This window comes from Engystomops pustulosus, chromosome 2, assembly GCF_040894005.1.
Source record: "Engystomops pustulosus chromosome 2, aEngPut4.maternal, whole genome shotgun sequence".
In the NCBI taxonomy this organism is placed as follows: domain Eukaryota; kingdom Metazoa; phylum Chordata; class Amphibia; order Anura; family Leptodactylidae; genus Engystomops; species Engystomops pustulosus.
In genome coordinates this window covers 71,628,337-71,647,110 of record NC_092412.1, presented here as the reverse complement: position 1 = coordinate 71,647,110, position 18,774 = coordinate 71,628,337, and the positions used below count along the sequence as shown (strand labels likewise).

Sequence of the window (18,774 nt, the reverse complement as noted above, 5' to 3'; positions counted from 1 at the left end):
AATGATTTTGTAGTATTCAATCTAATAACTAAAACTCTTAAAAGCTGTTGCCACTAAAAAATCAGATTAGGATTGGATTGATTATGCACTTGCAGGCTCTTGAGGGATAAAATGCCTGTCATATTGTACTCATCAGTAAATTCTGATCTTTTTAATGAATAGCAGCACATAAGAGTCACATGGCAGCATCTTTTTTCCATACATGAATTGAAATAACTTGGTAAAGTATAATCGGTTGAGTGCTGTTTAATGTACATCTGGGTGAATTGGTGGTTAACAGTTTTACAGGGAATTTGAGTTTAAATCTAAAAGAAGGATAACAAAATATACTAAAATTGTCTTACTAAAAAATCAATTCCAAGAGATAATGAGGTTGAGCAACAATTTGTAAGCCAACCTTCACAACCATCCTGCTGCTGTTATTTTCAATGTTACTATTTTGGAGACTGTTGGAAACTTGTTGATGACATTATATAAAATTTTTAATGGATGTCAAATTGTGTTGTTTATGGCATTTTTTTTACTTTATGGGTGTTTACTGCATGACATAGATTAGGCTTTTTGGGATACCTTTCTTTTTATTATTTTATGATGGTTCAATAGAAAGGAGGAAAGATTAGAATTTTCACATTTTGCATTTTTTTTTCTTTTTTAGTTACTTTTAACAGCTTTTCCAGACCACCTAGGGTGTGTGGATCCTAGCCGGTCTGATCCCTTATATGAGTGGTCCCCAACCTTTTTTGCCCGGGTACCGTCTGGGAGCATAAATTTTTCCAGGGACCAGTGGGTGGGGAGAGGGGGGAGTTGTCTGGTGTCATTGCCAAAAATGTATGTTTGCATGCAATGCCCTCTTTCCTACAGCATAATCACCTTCTCCATTCCCCCTGCAGGAGTCTTCTCTTCCTTCACTTCTCTTCTGCATTAATGTATGGCTCTACTGTCTACCCGGCCCGGTCCTGGGCCAGGCATTGGTGGTTGGGGAACACTTATACAATATACTGCTATACAACTGTATTACAGCATATTGCGAATATATTACTAATATAGACAACAGCAACAACTGGTACGTGCATCAGCAAGCGACTGACATCATAGTGTATGCGCAGCCAGGTGGCAGGGAGATGTCGCTTACGAAGCACAGGAAAAAAGAAGAAAAGTGAGTATAGAGGGTTTTTTCATATAGGCTGGGCATACTGGGGTCATGGGCTGGCTGGCTATATACTAGGAGGCAGCGGCTGGCTATATACTGGGGCTGGCTGCATATATACTAGGGGGCATGGGCTTGCTGGCTATATACTGGGGGATATGAGCTGGCTGTCTTTATACTAGGGGACGTGGACTGACTGGCTATATACTAGAGGCATGGGCTGGCTATATACTAGGGGTCATGGGCTTACTATATACTGGGGGCACAAGCTGGCTGGCTATATACTGGGGGGCATAAGCTGTATGGCTATATAATAGGGGGCATAAGCTGTATGGCTATACACTAGGGGGCATGGGCTGGCTGGCTATATACTGGGGGGCATGGGATGACTGGCTGTATACTAAGGGGCATGGCCTGGCTGGCTATACAGGTGGTTCCCAACTTAAGGATACTCCACTTACAGAGGACCCTTAGTTACAGACAGAGCTCTCTGCCCATTGTGACCTCTGGAGAAGCTCTATGGATGCTTCACTTTAGTCCCAGGCTGTAATGATCAGCTGTAAGGTGTCTGTAATAGGGTTTTATTGATAATCCTTGTTCGCATGACAGAAAAAAATTTGGAAACCCAATTATAACTGGGACAAAAATATTTTGTCTGGAGTTACAATTATAAAATAAACCTGTTCCGGCTTACATACAAATTCAACTTAAGAACAAATCTAAAGAACCAATCTTGTACGTAACCTGGGGACTGGCTATCTACTGGGGGAAGTGGGCTGGTTAACTATATACTGGGTAGTGGCTGTGGCCAATGCATTTCCCACCTTAGGCTTATACACGAGTGAATAGGTTTTCCCGGTTTGTGTTAAAATTAGATACCTTGGCTTATACTTAGGTTGGTTTATACTTGAGAATACACGGTACCTAATCTTTGGGAAAGATATTTACTGAAAATGAATATTTGCATTGCTAAACATATTTAAGATGAGTTAGTCGATTATAATGGCAGCAGAGATATTCCAAGGTCTGCCAACTAAGTAGCAGTATTTGATATGCTTATATGCTTAAATGTCCCTGGATATTATCTTAAAACATTGCTAAATATGCAACACATTTATCTGTCAAGTCATAGTTTTACAAGGACGGTGTTCTTCACATCATTTTGGAGACCGATAAATAAGTGATGTGCACACAGGCAAAAGAGAAAATTAGAACCATTTGAATACTTTATGTGCTTAGTTCAGATGATCTGTAAATTTACATTTCATAACAAACTGCTTCAGTATTTCCTGTGTCTACTGTGTCTTTTTTCACCTAGTATTCAAACAAATCTATAAAATAAAGAATTGAAAACAAATGTAATTTCCTCTAATTCTATCATAAATGTCCTGAGATCACCAGCTTTGCTTGTCTTTTTGTTCACCACAGAAGGTACTTTCTACAGCTGCTATCAGCCCAGCAATGTTAAGCCCTGCCACTTGGCTATTTAAATATCTGCACATCACATTTGCTATAAGCATGCACAGTTGCAAATCGGCTAACTAAAAATATAAAAAAACACTTCCAGTTTTAGCCAACATTATGTACAGTATGTGCTTGTAATGTGCAATGTTTTACTCAGTACTGATTTGGGGCAAGCCAAGGCTCCTAGTGTCTACCCAAACCGCCCATTAAGTGCGATGCTGCCATAAAGAGATAATAGAGAGAGGGACCTCCAGCCCTGAACTTCTCAAACGTGTATTCCAGTGCTTAACACACGTTTACAAGCTTCTCCAAAGCTTCTTTAACCCCTTAGCGCTCCGCGCCGTAGCTGTACTGCGCAGCTTCCCACTATTGGCGCTCAGCGCAGTACAGCTACTGCGCGAGCGCATACTATTTTAGAATTGTCACCACGTCGCGAGACGTGGTGACATCGGGCTGAAATTTGGGTGACAGAGGCAGGAGGAGTTCCTGTCTCCGTCACCCGACCAATCAAATTGGTCCCGCCCGCCGATCGCCGTGATTGGCCAGTCAAACCTGACTGGCCAATTACAGCGATTTTAGGCTAAAAAACGTGCTTTTAGCACTTTCCTCTTCCTCCAGCGGCACCATTTTGGTTTGGTATCGCTGGAGAGAGGAGAGAGCATTACTGTGTGCACCAAAATACACTTTTACACTATAAATAGTGTTCTGATCCTTATCTGATCCCTATTGTTCCCTACAAATTCCCATCCTATCTGTTTTTTCCTGTGTCCTGTGTGTTCCCTGTGTGATCGCCTTGTGTGATCCCACGTGTCTTCCGTTTTTCCCTGTCTGTCCCTTCTGAACCCAAACGCACTTTTCAGTGCGCTGTGTTAGCGTTGTTCTGCACTGGACGCACTTTTCAGTGCGCCGTGTGAATAGCGCTGCACAGAATCTTTAGCAATCTTAGCGGTAGTTAGTTTGTCTTAGGGCAAGCTAGGTGCATTTGTAGCGCCTTTTTGCGCGGTGCACATAGGTTTTTTTTCGGTGCCTGGTAATATTTTTTTCCAGAACGCCGTAGGTGTACCCGTACATAGCTACTTTTTGTGTGTGCCATCTGTGCGGCTGGTCCGTGTGGCTTGGTGTGCATTATCTTTTTTTTTTGTGTGCTATCTGTGCGGCTTGTCCGTGTAGTTTAGTGCGCATTATTTTTTTTGTGTGCTATCTGTGCGGCTTGTCCGTGTAGTTTAGTGCGCATTATTTTTTGTGTGTGCCATCTGTGCGGCTTGTCCGTGTAGTTTGGTGTGCATTACCTTTTTTTTTGTGTGCTATCTGTGCGGCTTGTCCGTGTAGTTTAGTGCACATTATTTTTTTTGTGTGCTATCTGTGCGGCTTGTCCGTGTAGTTTAGTGCGCATTATTTTTTGTGTGTGCCATCTGTGCGGCTTGTCCGTGTAGTTTGGTGTGCATTACCTTTTTTTTTGTGTGCTATCTGTGCGGCTTGTCCGTGTAGTTTAGTGCGCATTATTTTTTTTGTGTGCTATCTGTGCGGCTTGTCCGTGTAGTTTAGTGCGCATTATTTTTTTTGTGTGCTATCTGTGCGGCTTGTCCGTGTAGTTTAGTGCGCATTATTTTTTGTGTGCCATCTGTGCGGCTGGTCCGTGTGGTTTGGTGTGCATTATCTTTTTTTTTTGTGTGCTATCTGTGCGGCTTGTCCGTGTAGTTTAGTGCACATTATTTTTTGTGTGTGCCATCTGTGCGGCTTGTCCGTGTAGTTTGGTGCGCATTATCTTTTTTTTTTTGTGTGCTATCTGTGCGGCTTGTCCGTGTAGTTTAGTGCACATTATTTTTTGTGTGTGCCATCTGTGCGGCTTGTCCGTGTAGTTTGGTGTGCATTATATTTTTTTTTTGTGTGCCTGCTAGACGGTTTATCCGTGTAGTTTGGTGCACATTATCTAATTTTTCTTGTTCTCTATTTTTTTTTGTGTGCAATGTCTCAGAAGACGTACACCGTGTTGGAGGCATATAACATGCTTGCCTCTGACACCGAGTCAGCTAGTGGGGATGATGGTCCCTTTTACCTATCATCATCCTCCTGCTCATCTTCCAGTGACCTGGAAGGACCCCCAAGAAGGCGCCGTAGGGTTCCAGGGACTTCTGCAATTGAAGTGCCTGGGACTTCTGCAGGAGAAGTGCCTGGGACTTCTGCAGGAGAAGTGCCTGGGACTTCTGCAGGAGAAGTGCCTGGGACTTCTGCAGGAGAAGTTTCTGGGACTTCTGCAGGAGAAGCGTCTGGGGCTTCCACTGACCCCACATGGGTAGCCCCAGATAATTATACCCCTCAGGTCCCTGACTTTTTGGGCCATCCTGGCATTAACTTTGACACGACAGGGCTCAGAGCTGTAGACTTTTTTAAGTTTTTTTTTGATGAGGAGCTGCTAAATATTATTATATTTCAGACAAATCTCTACGCTGCACAACATATTGCCCAAAACCCCACGTCCTTTTATGCACAACCCTACAGGTGGACCCCTGTCACTGCAGCAGAGATGTACAAGTATTGGGGCATAATACTCCTTATGGGGATAGTAAAGAAGCCTTCAATCAGGGACTACTGGAGCACAGATATACTGTACCACACCCCCATGTTCCGCATGGCAATGAGCAGGATGCGCTTTGAAGCCATCCATAAGTTTTTGCACTACACTGACAACACACAGTGCCCACCCAGAGGTGACCCCAGTTATGATCGGTTATTTAAGGTCAGGCCCATATTAGATCATTTTAGTGCCAAGTTTGCCCAGGCATATACTCCCGCCAAACATGTAAGCATAGACGAGTCCCTAGTACAATTCAAAGGGAGACTTCAATTCCGCCAGTACCTGCCCAATAAGAGGGCAAGATATGGTGTGAAAATGTATAAGCTGTGCGAAAGTTCATCAGGGTACACATACAAGTTCAGGGTATATGAAGGGAAGGACTCCTCTATAGTGCCCCCAGAATGCCCCCCCTTCCTGGGTGTTACAGGGAAGATAGTGTGGGATTTAGTGCACCCACTGCTGGACCAGGGCTACCACCTCTACCTGGACAATTTCTACACCAGCACCACCCTGTTCAAGTGCCTCACTTCCAGAAATACTGCGGCATGCGGCACTGTACGCAGAAATCAGAGAGGTCTCCCTAAGTCGCTGCTTGGGCAAAAACTTAAAAGGCACGAAAGCAGGGCACTATGCAGCGACTCTGTATTGTGTGTTAAGTACAAGGACAAGAGAGAGGTCCTTGTATTAACCACAATACATGAGCACACCACCACCCCTGTCCCAGTACGAGGTGCCAGTGCAGAAGCCCCCAAGCCAGACTGTATTTTAGATTATAACAAATACATGGGAGGGGTGGACTTGTCTGACCAGGTGCTTCAGCCGTACAATGCCATGCGGAAGTCGAGGGTGTGGTACAAGAAGCTGGCCGTGCACATCATGCAGATGGCATTGTATAATGCTTATGTGCTGCATCGATATGCCGGCCAGAGGGGAACTTTCCTGGAATTTCAAGAGATGGTAATAAAGTACTTTCTTTTTGGAGACCAGGAAGGGGGGAGTGCTAGCACATCTGGAAGTGAGGCCACATCACGTATTGTACCAGGGCAGCACTTTCCAGGAGTAGTTCCCCAAACAGCCAGCAAGGGAAGGTCACAAAAGAGGTGCAGGGTGTGCTCCAAAAATGGCATTCGGAAGGACACCATTCATCACTGTGAGACATGCCCAGAAAAACCAGGGTTATGTATGAAAGATTGCTTCCGAATTTATCATACATCCCTGGATTTTTAGAGTACCCTGTTGTTACCCTGACGCACAGCTTATACATCATGCCGCACCTTCCCTTCTAAGCCCTGCCATGTGCCCAGCCTCTAGATTACTGTCCCGTATGCTTTACCCGGGAAAACATGCATCATGATTTTTAGGGTGTTTGTCTCCCATGGCAGCAGCTGGGCACAAAATGACATAATAGATATTTTTTACTATGCACTATCCATTTTGCACTTTTTCAGGGGTCCACCTGTGGGGTTAAAATGCTAACTATACCCCTAGATTAATTCATGGAGGGGTGTAGTTTCCAAAATAGGGTCAGTTCTTAGGGGTTTCTACTGTACTGGCCCCTATTGGCATCTACAAATCTTTCATGATGCCAAAAAGAAAAAAAAAAGTACAATGTCTGTGCTCCAACAAGTTATTCCCTTTTGAGCCCTGCCGTGTCACCATCCTACAGATTATTGCCTCCTATGGGGTATTGCCCTAACCGGGGTAACCCGCAGAATGATTTTTGATGTGTTTTTCCCCAGTGGCATGAGTTGGGCAAAATACTTTTGTCACTTCAATGGCATATTTGATAAATTGCAATACAACTGTTTCTCTGCACTACTCACTTTGTATTACATTTGAGCCAGCACCTTAGGGGTTAAAATACTCATACAAGCCTACATACATTCTTTGAGGGGTGCCCTTTCCAAAATGGGTTCACTACTTGGGCTTTCTATTGTACTGGTACCTCGGGGGTACCCCCCATTACCAATCTAGTGAAAACGAAGCTTGAAAACCTAAATTGTGCTTCTTTCTTCCTGACCCCTGCCGTGTGCCCAGCCTGTAAATTATTGGCACATGTGTGGTATTGCCGTACTCAGGACAACCCCCAGAATGATTTTTGGGGTGTTTGTCTAAAGTGGCATGGGTTGGGCACAGTATATGAGGCACAAAAATGACTTTTTTGAGATAAAAACACAATTTTTACTCTGCACCATTTACTTTGCATTCAATTTTGACCAGCGTGTTGGGGGTTAAAATGATCATACAAGCCTACATACATTCTTTGAGGGGTGCCCTTTCCAAAATGGGTTCACTACTTGGGAGTTTCTATTGTACTGGTACCTCGGGGGTACCCCCCATTACCAATCTAGTGAAAACGAAGCTTGAAAACCTAAATTGTGCTTCTTTCTTCCTGACCCCTGCCGTGTGCCCAGCCTGTAAATTATTGGCACATGTGTGGTATTGCCGTACTCAGGACAACCCCCAGAATGATTTTTGGGGTGTTTGTCTAAAGTGGCATGGGTTGGGCACAGTATATGAGGCACAAAAATGACTTTTTTGAGATAAAAACACAATTTTTACTCTGCACCATTTACTTTGCATTCAATTTTGACCAGCGTGTTGGGGGTTAAAATGATCATACAAGCCTACATACATTCTTTGAGGGGTGCCCTTTCCAAAATGGGTTCACTACTTGGGGGTTTCTATTGTACTGGTACCTCGGGGGTACCCCCCATTACCAATCTAGTGAAAACGAAGCTTGAAAACCTAAATTGTGCTTCTTTCTTCCTGACCCCTGCCGTGTGCCCAGCCTGTAAATTATTGGCACATGTGTGGTATTGCCGTACTCAGGACAACCCCCAGAATGATTTTTGGGGTGTTTGTCTAAAGTGGCATGGGTTGGGCACAGTATATGAGGCACAAAAATGACTTTTTTGAGATAAAAACACAATTTTTACTCTGCACCATTTACTTTGCATTCAATTTTGACCAGCGTGTCGGGGGTTAAAATGCTCACCACAACCACCGATAAATTCTTTGAGGGGTCTAGTTTCCGTAATGGTATCATTTATTGGGGGTTTCTATTGCACTGGCACCTCACGGGCCCTGCCAACATGACATGGCACTCCAAATCCAAACGTGTGAAAACGGAGCTGGAAAATCAAAATTTCACTCCTTCCGTTCTCATCCCTTCTGTGTGCCCAGCCTGTAAATTATTGGCACATGTGTGGTATTGCCGTACTCGGGACAACCCGCAGAATGATTTTTGGGGTGTTTGTCTGAAGTGGCATGGGTTGGGCACAGTATATGAGGCACTAAAATGACATTTTTGAGATAAAAACGCAATTTTTACTCTGCACCATTTACTTTGCATTCAATTTTGACCAGCGTGTCGGGGGTTAAAATGCTCACCACAACCACCGATAAATTCTTTGAGGGGTCTAGTTTCCGTAATGGTATAATTTATTGGGGGTTTCTATTGCACTGGCACCTCACGGGCCCTGCCAACATGACATGGCACTCCAAATCCAAACGTGTGAAAACGGAGCTGGAAAATCAAAATTTCACTCCTTCCGTTCTCATCCCTTCTGTGTGCCCAGCCTGTAAATTATTGGCACATGTGTGGTATTGCCGTACTCGGGACAACCCGCAGAATGATTTTTGGGGTGTTTGTCTGAAGTGGCATGGGTTGGGCACAGTATATGAGGCACTAAAATGACATTTTTGAGATAAAAACGCAATTTTTACTCTGCACCATTTACTTTGCATTCAATTTTGACCAGCGTGTCGGGGGTTAAAATGCTCACCACAACCACCGATAAATTCTTTGAGGGGTCTAGTTTCCGTAATGGTATCATTTATTGGGGGTTTCTATTGCACTGGCACCTCACGGGCCCTGCCAACATGACATGGCACTCCAAATCCAAACATGTGAAAACGGAGCTGGAAAATCAAAATTTCACTCCTTCCGTTTTCATCCCTTCTGTGTGCCCAGTCTGTAAATTATTGGCACATGTGTGGTATTGCTGTACTCAGGACAACCCGCAGAATGATTTTTGGGGTGTTTGTCTAAAGTGGCATGGGTTGGGCACAGTATATGAGGCACTAAAATGACATTTTTGAGATAAAAACGCAATTTTTACTCTGCACCATTTTCTTTGCATTTAATTTTGACCAGCGTGTCGGGGGTTAAAATGCTCACCACAACCACCGATAAATTCTTTGAGGGGTCTAGTTTCCGTAATGGTATCATTTATTGGGGGTTTCTATTGCACTGGCACCTCACGGGCCCTGCCAACATGACATGGCACTCCAAATCCAAACATGTGAAAACGGAGCTGGAAAATCAAAATTTCATTCCTTCCGTTCTCATCCCTTCTGTGTGCCCAGTCTGTAAATTATTGGCACATGTGTGGTATTGCTGTACTCGGGACAACCTGCAGAATGATTTTTGGGGTGTTTGTCTAAAGTGGCACGGGTTGGGCACAGTATATGAGGCACTAAAATGACATTTTTGAGATAAAAACGCAATTTTTACTCTGCACCATTTGCTTTGCATTTAATTTTGACCAGCGTGTCGGGGGTTAAAATGCTCACCACAACCACCGATAAATTCTTTGAGGGGTCTAGTTTCCGTAATGGTATCATTTATTGGGGGTTTCTATTGCACTGGCACCTCACGGGCCCTGCCAACATGACATGGCACTCCAAATCCAAACATGTGAAAACGGAGCTGGAAAATCAAAATTTCATTCCTTCCGTTCTCATCCCTTCTGTGTGCCCAGTCTGTAAATTATTGGCACATGTGTGGTATTGCTGTACTCGGGACAACCTGCAGAATGATTTTTGGGGTGTTTGTCTAAAGTGGCACGGGTTGGGCACAGTATATGAGGCACTAAAATGACATTTTTGAGATAAAAACGCAATTTTTACTCTGCACCATTTGCTTTGCATTTAATTTTGACCAGCGTGTCGGGGGTTAAAATGCTCACCACAACCACCGATAAATTCTTTGAGGGGTCTAGTTTCCGTAATGGTATCATTTATTGGGGGTTTCTATTGCACTGGCACCTCACGGGCCCTGCCAACATGACATGGCACTCCAAATCCAAACATGTGAAAACGGAGCTGGAAAATCAAAATTTCATTCCTTCCGTTCTCATCCCTTCTGTGTGCCCAGTCTGTAAATTATTGGCACATGTGTGGTATTGCTGTACTCGGGACAACCTGCAGAATGATTTTTGGGGTGTTTGTCTAAAGTGGCACGGGTTGGGCACATTATATGAGGCACTAAAATGACATTTTTGAGATAAAAACGCAATTTTTACTCTGCACCATTTGCTTTGCATTTAATTTTGACCAGCGTGTCGGGGGTTAAAATGCTCACCACAACCACCGATAAATTCTTTGAGGGGTCTAGTTTCCGTAATGGTATCATTTATTGGGGGTTTCTATTGCACTGGCACCTCACGGGCCCTGCCAACATGACATGGCACTCCAAATCCAAACATGTGAAAACGGAGCTGGAAAATCAAAATTTCACTCCTTCCGTTCTCATCCCTTCTGTGCGCCCAGTCTGTAAATTATTGGCACATGTGTGGTATTGCTGTACTCGGGACAACCCGCAGAATGATTTTTGGGGTGTTTGTCTAAAGTGGCATGAGTTGGGCACAGTATATGAGGCACTAAAATGACATTTTTGAGATAAAACACAATTTTTACTCTGCACCATTTACTTTGCATTCAATTTTGACCAGCGTGTCGGGGGTTAAAATGCTCACCACAACCACCGATAAATTCTTTGAGGGGTCTAGTTTCCGAAATGGTGACATTTTGGGGGGTTTTCTATTGTACTTTTACTTCAGGGGCTCTTCAATTACACTGTGGCACCACAAAATATTTGCAGCCAAATTGGCCTTCCAAATTCCCGGTATCGCTAACTCTGTTCTGGACATCGATGTGCGGGGAAACAGCAGCTGACATCCACATGTCTGGTATTGCCGTACTCGGAAGAAGCAGGGCAAGAAATTAGGAATATATATTTACCTCAAATTCCTTCTGAATGTATCCGTTTTAGGGCTAAATTGGAAAGATTGAAATCAAAAATTGAAATTTCAAAATTTCCACTCCATTTTCATATGCTTCCGGAAAAATAATTAAAGGGTTAACAGACTTCTTAAATGCTGATTTGAATAGGTTGAGATGTTAGGTTCATAAAATGGTGTTACTTGTGGGGGTATATAGTACATAAGCCTTTATACGGCACTTCCAAACTGAATTGATCACCAAAAAGTTCGCATTTTTCAAATTTCAAGAAAATCTGAGAAGTTGCTACTAAAACTTCAAACCTTCTCACATCCATAAAAATAATGGAAACGTAAAACAAATTATGGATATAAAAAGAAGACCAATGGCAAAAGGTTTCTATCAAAAAAAATTTGTGGTATCACTTTTTGTCTAAAAATTATAACATTTGAAACTTTGAAAATAGTCATTTTTTTCAAATTTTTCCTAAATTTTTGAATTTTTACCCCCCAAAAAAGGAACGGATCACCGAAATGACACTACTAACATAAACTACAATGTCTCACGAGAAAACAATCTCAAAATCACAGAGATATCTTAAAGCGTTGAAAAGTTATTACCACAGGAAGAGACACTGGTCAAATTTCCAAAAAAAGTTGCGAGCCTTAACCTGCAAACAGGCTGCGTCCTTAAGGGGTTAACTGAGAAGCTTGGTTCTGATACTATTACGCAAAACAATAATAATGACTTGTAAAAGGCCCACAATTTTCATACAGCCAAAGTCTTTAGCGCCCTGAATTTAACATCAACAGTGTAAAACTTATAGAGAAGCTGTCATTTAAATCAACCCATCCAAAATGAATATGTCATTATTATGATTACTAAATTCACTAAATGGTTCCTTTCCATAGCTGCAATGTTAAAAAAAATCAGGTTGTAAACTTATATGCAACTCACCTGATGTGAGTCCAATGATATTAATGGAGTCCTGCACATTAAATTTTGCTCATCATTGGGCACTTCACGCCATGTGACCAGGGTGATGTTATCTAAGGTCCTTTATCCAGTTACATTTGCAATGTCTACCCCATGTATGTATCTGATCATATGAAATCACTGCATGCCTCTATGGAGACATGGTATGATTTCATGCAATCAGGTACAAACATGGAATAGGTGTTGTCGAGGAAGACGGTGAATCGAGCAACCAGGCAGGTATAGAAACGAATAGTTATAATAAGACTTGACTTTATTTCATCCTTTTAAAATAGTTTAAAAAAGGTACCATCATGAAAAGAAACTGACACGTTTCAACTATTTGCAGTTCTTAATCATAGTCTAAAATCAAAGCCAGAGTGCACAGGATCTTGGTCTGGACTAACAGTTTACCTTCATATAGGACAACACATACTCTTTAATGTCTAGAGCCCTAACTTGAATCAAATCCAACAACTCTCTGGTTCTCATGGTAAGTATCCAATAAGCCTCTCTGTTACGGAGGGCTTTTAGCCAGTCTCCGCACCTATTAGGGCTCATTTGGTGCTGCCTATATATTGAAGGGAGCAAATGGTACATGTAATGGAATACACTATGTATGTAGTATTACAATTTATAAACGAGTTAATTTTGTAATTCTCATTACTTTGTGTTGATGATACAAATTTTGTTTTCAATATATATTTACATGTGGCACATCGTGGTTGTGAGCATTTGTAACTTCCTTTGCTGGTTAGCCACGATTGCTGAGTGGGAGTAGATGTTGCAAATGTAACTGGGTAAAGGACCTTCAATGACATCACCATGGTCACATGACATGTGACCATGTCAGCTGAATGCTGAAAAGAGGCATGGGGCATGAGGAGGTGTAGATGGAAGCAGGACATGCTTCCTCTGATGCCAGGTAATATAACATAAAGTTAATTTAAGGTTAATTTTAGCTAAAAGAAGAACCTGCCATTAGCTGTATTTGTGAAAATGTGGTGACAGTGTCAGGCACCAGGGGTAGTTTTCACCAGAGCCCGCTGCAAAGCGGGTTGGCGGCCAAGGCAAAGTACATGATCATAAAGCAAACTTATGGTCGGGTACAGGCAGGAGGTTGAGACAGGCAGCACAGGATCAGAGTCATGGACGTAGCGGTAGGTAGGGGCAGGCAGCAAAAGGGTGTAATCAGGAATGAAACCGGGGTCACAACGGGAATTCAGAACACAAGCACAGGGTACTGGGGAACAGAACTTTCTCACAGGCACAAGGCACAAAGATCCTGCAAGGGACACATAAAGAGGCTGGCTATTTAACAGAATTGGCAGCCGACGAGCGCCAATAAGCAGCGAACTGGCCCTTTAAATTTTACAGAACAGGCACGAGCACACCCTAGGACAGTGGTGGCGAACCTATGGCACGGGTGTCAGGGGTGGCACTCGGAGACCTCCCTGTGAGCACTCAGGCTGTTTCCCAGGCACAGAGTTTGCCAGACAAGGCAAATTGCAGTCTGTGTTATTTTAACCCCTTAAGGACGCAGGGTATTTTCGCTGATTTCTCGCTCTCCATCTTCAAAAATCCATAACTTTTTCATTTTTCCGTGTACAGAGCTGTGTGAGGGCTTATTTTGTGCGTAACAAATTTTACTTTCCCATGATGTTATTTATTATTCCATGCCATGTAGTGGGAAGCCGCAAAAAAATTCCAAATGTGGAAAAATTGAAAAAAACTGCATGTGCGTCATGTTCTTGTGGGCTCAGTTTTTACGACTTTCCCTCTGCGCTCCAAATAACATGCCTACTTTATTCTTTGGTTCGGTACGATCGCGGTGATACCAAATTTATATAGGTTTTATTGCGTTTTAATAAATTTTCAAAAATTAAACGAATGTGTACAAAAAAGAAAAACATTTTTTTGCCATCTTCTGACGCTAATAACTTTTTCATACTTTGGCGCATGGAGATGTGTGAGGGGTCATTTTTTGCGAAATGAGCCGACGTTCTCATTGCTACCATTTTGAGGAGTGTGCGACATTTGGATCATTTTTTATTACATTTTTTATGTCATCTAAAAAGGTGTAAAAGTCGCATTTTGGACATTTGGGCGCCATTTGCCGTTCCGGAGGTCACCGCCGCCCGTAACCGTTTTTATATTTTGATAGATCGGGCATTTTGGGACGCGGCGATACCTAATGTGTCTGTGATTTTTACTATTTATTATATTTTATATCAGTTCTAGGGAAAGGGGGGTGATTTGAACTTTTAATATTTTATTATTTTTTTACATTTTTTAAACTTTTTTTTTTCTCTTTTTTTCCACTGTTTCTTAGACCCTCTAGGGTACATTAACCCTAGATGATCTGATCGCTCCTGCCATATACTGCAATACTACTGTATCGCAGTATATGGCATTTCTGCACACTATACATTACAATGAGCCACAGGCTCATTGTAATGCATGTGCAGAAGCCATGTATCCTCGGGTCAAACGAAGACCCGAGGCTACCATGGCAACCGATCGCCGCCCCCCGATGACGTTCGGGGGAGCGGCGATCGGAGGTAAGATGGCGGCGCCCACGCGCCGCCAAATTTAAAGTGCCGCCGGCGACTTTGCCGGCGGCAAAGAAGAGGTTAACACCCGCGATCGGTGCAAGCACCGACCGCGGGTGATAGCGATGGGTCTTTGCTGCGATATGCGGCAAAGCCCATCACTGTATGAAGAAGGCTCAGCCCGTGAGCCTTCTTCATACAACCTTCACAGCTCCGTGGCGGATATATCCGTCACGGAGCGTGAAGGGGTTAAAGAGACCCATCTTTGGCTGCCTGGTACTGTAGTACTGGTACTGTAGGAATAGTGAGAAGGTGTGATTAGGGTTGGTTTAGAGCTATAGGAGAACTTGCTACAGGCCGCCACGATTCTTCCTGTTCAGGGGGCCCTACCGTCTTTGAATGGTATTCGGGCGCTCAGGCAGTTATGTTACTGCCATGTTGACACTTTGTGAAAAAGCTAGTGGGTTTTTGGTCACATTTTGGGCACTTGATCTCGAAAAGGTTCGCCATCACTGCCCTAGGAGATGGGGACGCACGCGCCAAGCCGCGGGAGACGGCGCTGGAACCTGGCGAGGTTCCCACAAATGGGCACACGGACAGACAGGTTCCTTAAAATTAGAAAGTCTTAAAAATGAGCTCTGAATAATCACCAAAAAGCACAGTGGCCTCAATTATTTATAGAGGAAGTGTGAACTACTAGGACTTCTTCTCCACAAAACGAAGAAGTAGGAGAGAATCACCTTCTTTGAGCTCTAAAGATCTTCTGTGCTGATAGCAAATACATCTAGAAAGTCATCACTCCCCCACATATACACAAAAAACAAAAAGAAAACACCCAAAGGACACTTGTACACCGAAAAAAACAGTTGTCGGTCTGATCTGAGAATCTTATAAGATTTCTGAGTTCTGCGTGTCTTATCTAGAGCAAAGCAGGTGCTGCCCATCACCAATATCACCTATCATTAGGCAGCAGTGTGTAAGCAGCATTATGCTGTCGGAATGTTGGAGGGGCGTAAAGGTTGGGCGCTGCCAGTGGAGGATGGGTGCCTCTCTGGAACTGGGCTGCCATGGGGCATTCCTGTCCCCCTGCTGCAACCAGTGAATTTCCATATGTGCTGTACAGGCCCCCTCACGACCCTCTTGATGTATCCTTCTGCAACGGATGCACCGCGGCTGACGTATGATAAATAACCCTCAAAGTCTTTATGAAAATCAAAGTCAGAGTGCACAGGATCTTGGTCTGGACTAACAGTTTACCTTCATATAGGACAACACATACTCTTTAATGTCCAGAGCCCTAACTTGAATCAAATCCAACAACTCTAGAGAGTTGAAAAAAGATGTTCACGACCTGTCCCCATCCAAATTTAGAAAGCTTTTTAAGCGCATTTTACCCAAGCAGAGGGAAGGCTGTAATCACTGCAAAAGGTGTTTTGAATAAGTAGCAGTAAAGGATCTGAACATTATATCAATGCTATGTTTCCTATTATAATATACTACCAAAGATTTCCAACATGTTGTTTTCATATTTCTCTTTTTTTGTTTTAGCGTAAGGCCACAACATAACTAAAAAACGCTAGTGTGAAAAAAATAAAAGGGTCTGAAGATTTTCTGTATTATATTTACATGTGTTTGATACTTATTCTATGTGCTTGTTCCACATCAGCAGGTCCTTTATTTGCGTCTTGCATGGACCCCTGAACACATGGACTTCTGTAGTATCATTCATTTGACTTCTTTTTATACATTTCAATTTTAAACTGAAAATTTGATAAGCGGTAAGGAGGAGAAATTAGCTTATGCTTAATTCAACACCTCAAGTAAATCAGTGACAGCTGCTGTAAGTAGCAATCAAGCAGAATTAAAAATATAATTGTACAATTTTCACCTTCGCAGTTCCATTGCTTTATATGCCAAAACCAAAACCAACATAATATATATATCTTTAAAGGAAAATATTATTAAACCAAGAAAGATACAGTATATTTTCTTGAACCATATGCTCTATCAATATGTCTGTATTGGGAAAATCATTAAAATTAATTCAATTCCATTCCACACAGTTAAGTCAATTTTTGAAGGGATTGTATGGGAGTACAATTTTTTATATATGGCCAGGGGAACTTAATGAGCATAAACTTGCCTCTCTCCATGCACCCATTCAGCCGTAGGACCAGCCGTCAGTGGAGTGGACGCTGCTATACTCACCACATCTGTGTACCTGCTACAGCATTTGTTTCATGCTGTAGAAGGCACACATTTGTCAGACAGGAATGTCAGACAGAGACCAGCAGTGCCGGGAAGTGCAGTGCCTGAACAGGAGTGTGAAGAGAGGTGAGTATATGCTCTTCATTATTTTTTTAGCCTCTAGTTATATACACTTCAAAAATGTATACCTGGACAACCCCTTTAAGAAATTATTTCAAAATTCCCAACTAACATTTTGTATCAGTTTGCACTGCTAGAATTGCATTCAATATGTCCACTAATAGTACTTCTTTAATTGTCTGAAGATGTTTTGTGGGTTGTTTATGCTTTGGTTTAAAGAAAAATGCAAAACAGCCACTATAGTTTACACTGTACTTAACTTTAGAGAAACTGCCTCAATCTGATCCTATAGAAAAAAGAGGTAGAGTTTTCCCAAAACTGAGACATATGAGCCAGATATGTTGTTCTGAGTATGTGCCATTTATTTAAATGAATTGGAATCTTCTTGAAAGACACCAGAGAGTAAGTCTCATGTTTTGATTCTCCAAGCCGCTTGTTATCGTGACACTATTGAATATGGAGTCACTTTTCACTTCCGGATCCCAATAGCCAAATCTTTATTATTTACAGAGTCATATGATGGCTTGTTATTTAGTTGTTAATTAGTTATTAGTTTTACCTCTGAATGGCAACATTAAATATTAAAGGACATCTACCATCAGATTGACTGATGGTAGACTCCTATAACTGACCTTCTCATTTTGTCAATCTGTGTATGTACCTGTTCTTCTTATATCCTGGAACTACTATACATTCGAGAAATAGTTTTTAGAATTATGTAAATAAGTCGGAGGGGCTCCAGGTTACATTACTGGTGTACCTTTTAACTCCACCGGCTATTAATTTATTCACTCTTCCACTCATTGTAACTGGGTCCCACTCGTCAATTTCACAGACAGCTGGTGACGGGTGGCAGCTGGCTACAAGAGCCGTCTCATCTACATATTTTCAAGATTTCTATTTCTAGATTATTCAGTCATTCCAGGATATAAGAAGAGCTGGTGCGGGCACAGTTTAACAAAATAAGCAGGTCAGAGGAGTAGTGGAATTACAGTATTGATATTTTCTAGCAGGCTTTATTTTTACAACTTTCACTGTTCAGTACAAATAACAAATCCCCTTTATTATGTGTGTCAATAAGATCACGGATTTAACAATGTTATATGTTGTATTTATGTCATAATACATAAAAGGCTTTTGCTTCACCTAATTTTGATTGGAGGCGGGTATAAAACGGCAGGCACCTGCCCTGTAAGGAGAAGCCCTGTATGGAGAGCCCTCTCCATACAGCTTTAACACCATAATGTACCTTTACCACTGTGGTGCGGCTAACGGTAAATGATTTATTTTGTATTTTATTTGTTCATGCACAATGCCAAACGTCAAAGGAGAGGTGTAACACACATAGGCATTACTGAAGTAGGGGTACGGTTTTCTGTGGATTGATAGGGTCAATCTTTTCTATCTGGCAGACTGATGAACAATTTTGGATAAGATGGATGCCAGAAGAATGTTACCTTCCTGATTGCTTTGTGCTATTTGTAAGGTTGGTAGTGGAGGGAGAATGCCGTGAAGCTGGAAGTGAGATAGTCCATTCAAGAGAAATCTTTATTCTTTAGCATACCAAGATATTTATGACAACTGCATGCTTCCAACTTTTTCTGCTTTTTCCCAGGTGCACAAAGAAAAATCCATAAAAGCTTGGATTGTGTCTGACTTCAGAAATTCCCTTCTAGATAAATGGACAAAAATTTCCTCAAGCTCACTTCATACTTTAGGATACCGTT

The 18,774-nt window shown here is 42.3% G+C and overlaps 1 protein-coding gene across 1 annotated transcript in view; it reads right to left on the bottom strand.

Moving 5' to 3' along the window:
• The window catches only part of EPSTI1 (epithelial stromal interaction 1), a 73,940-nt gene that overhangs the window by 29,914 nt on the left and 25,252 nt on the right, over positions 1 to 18,774 (bottom strand). The window lies entirely within an intron of this gene.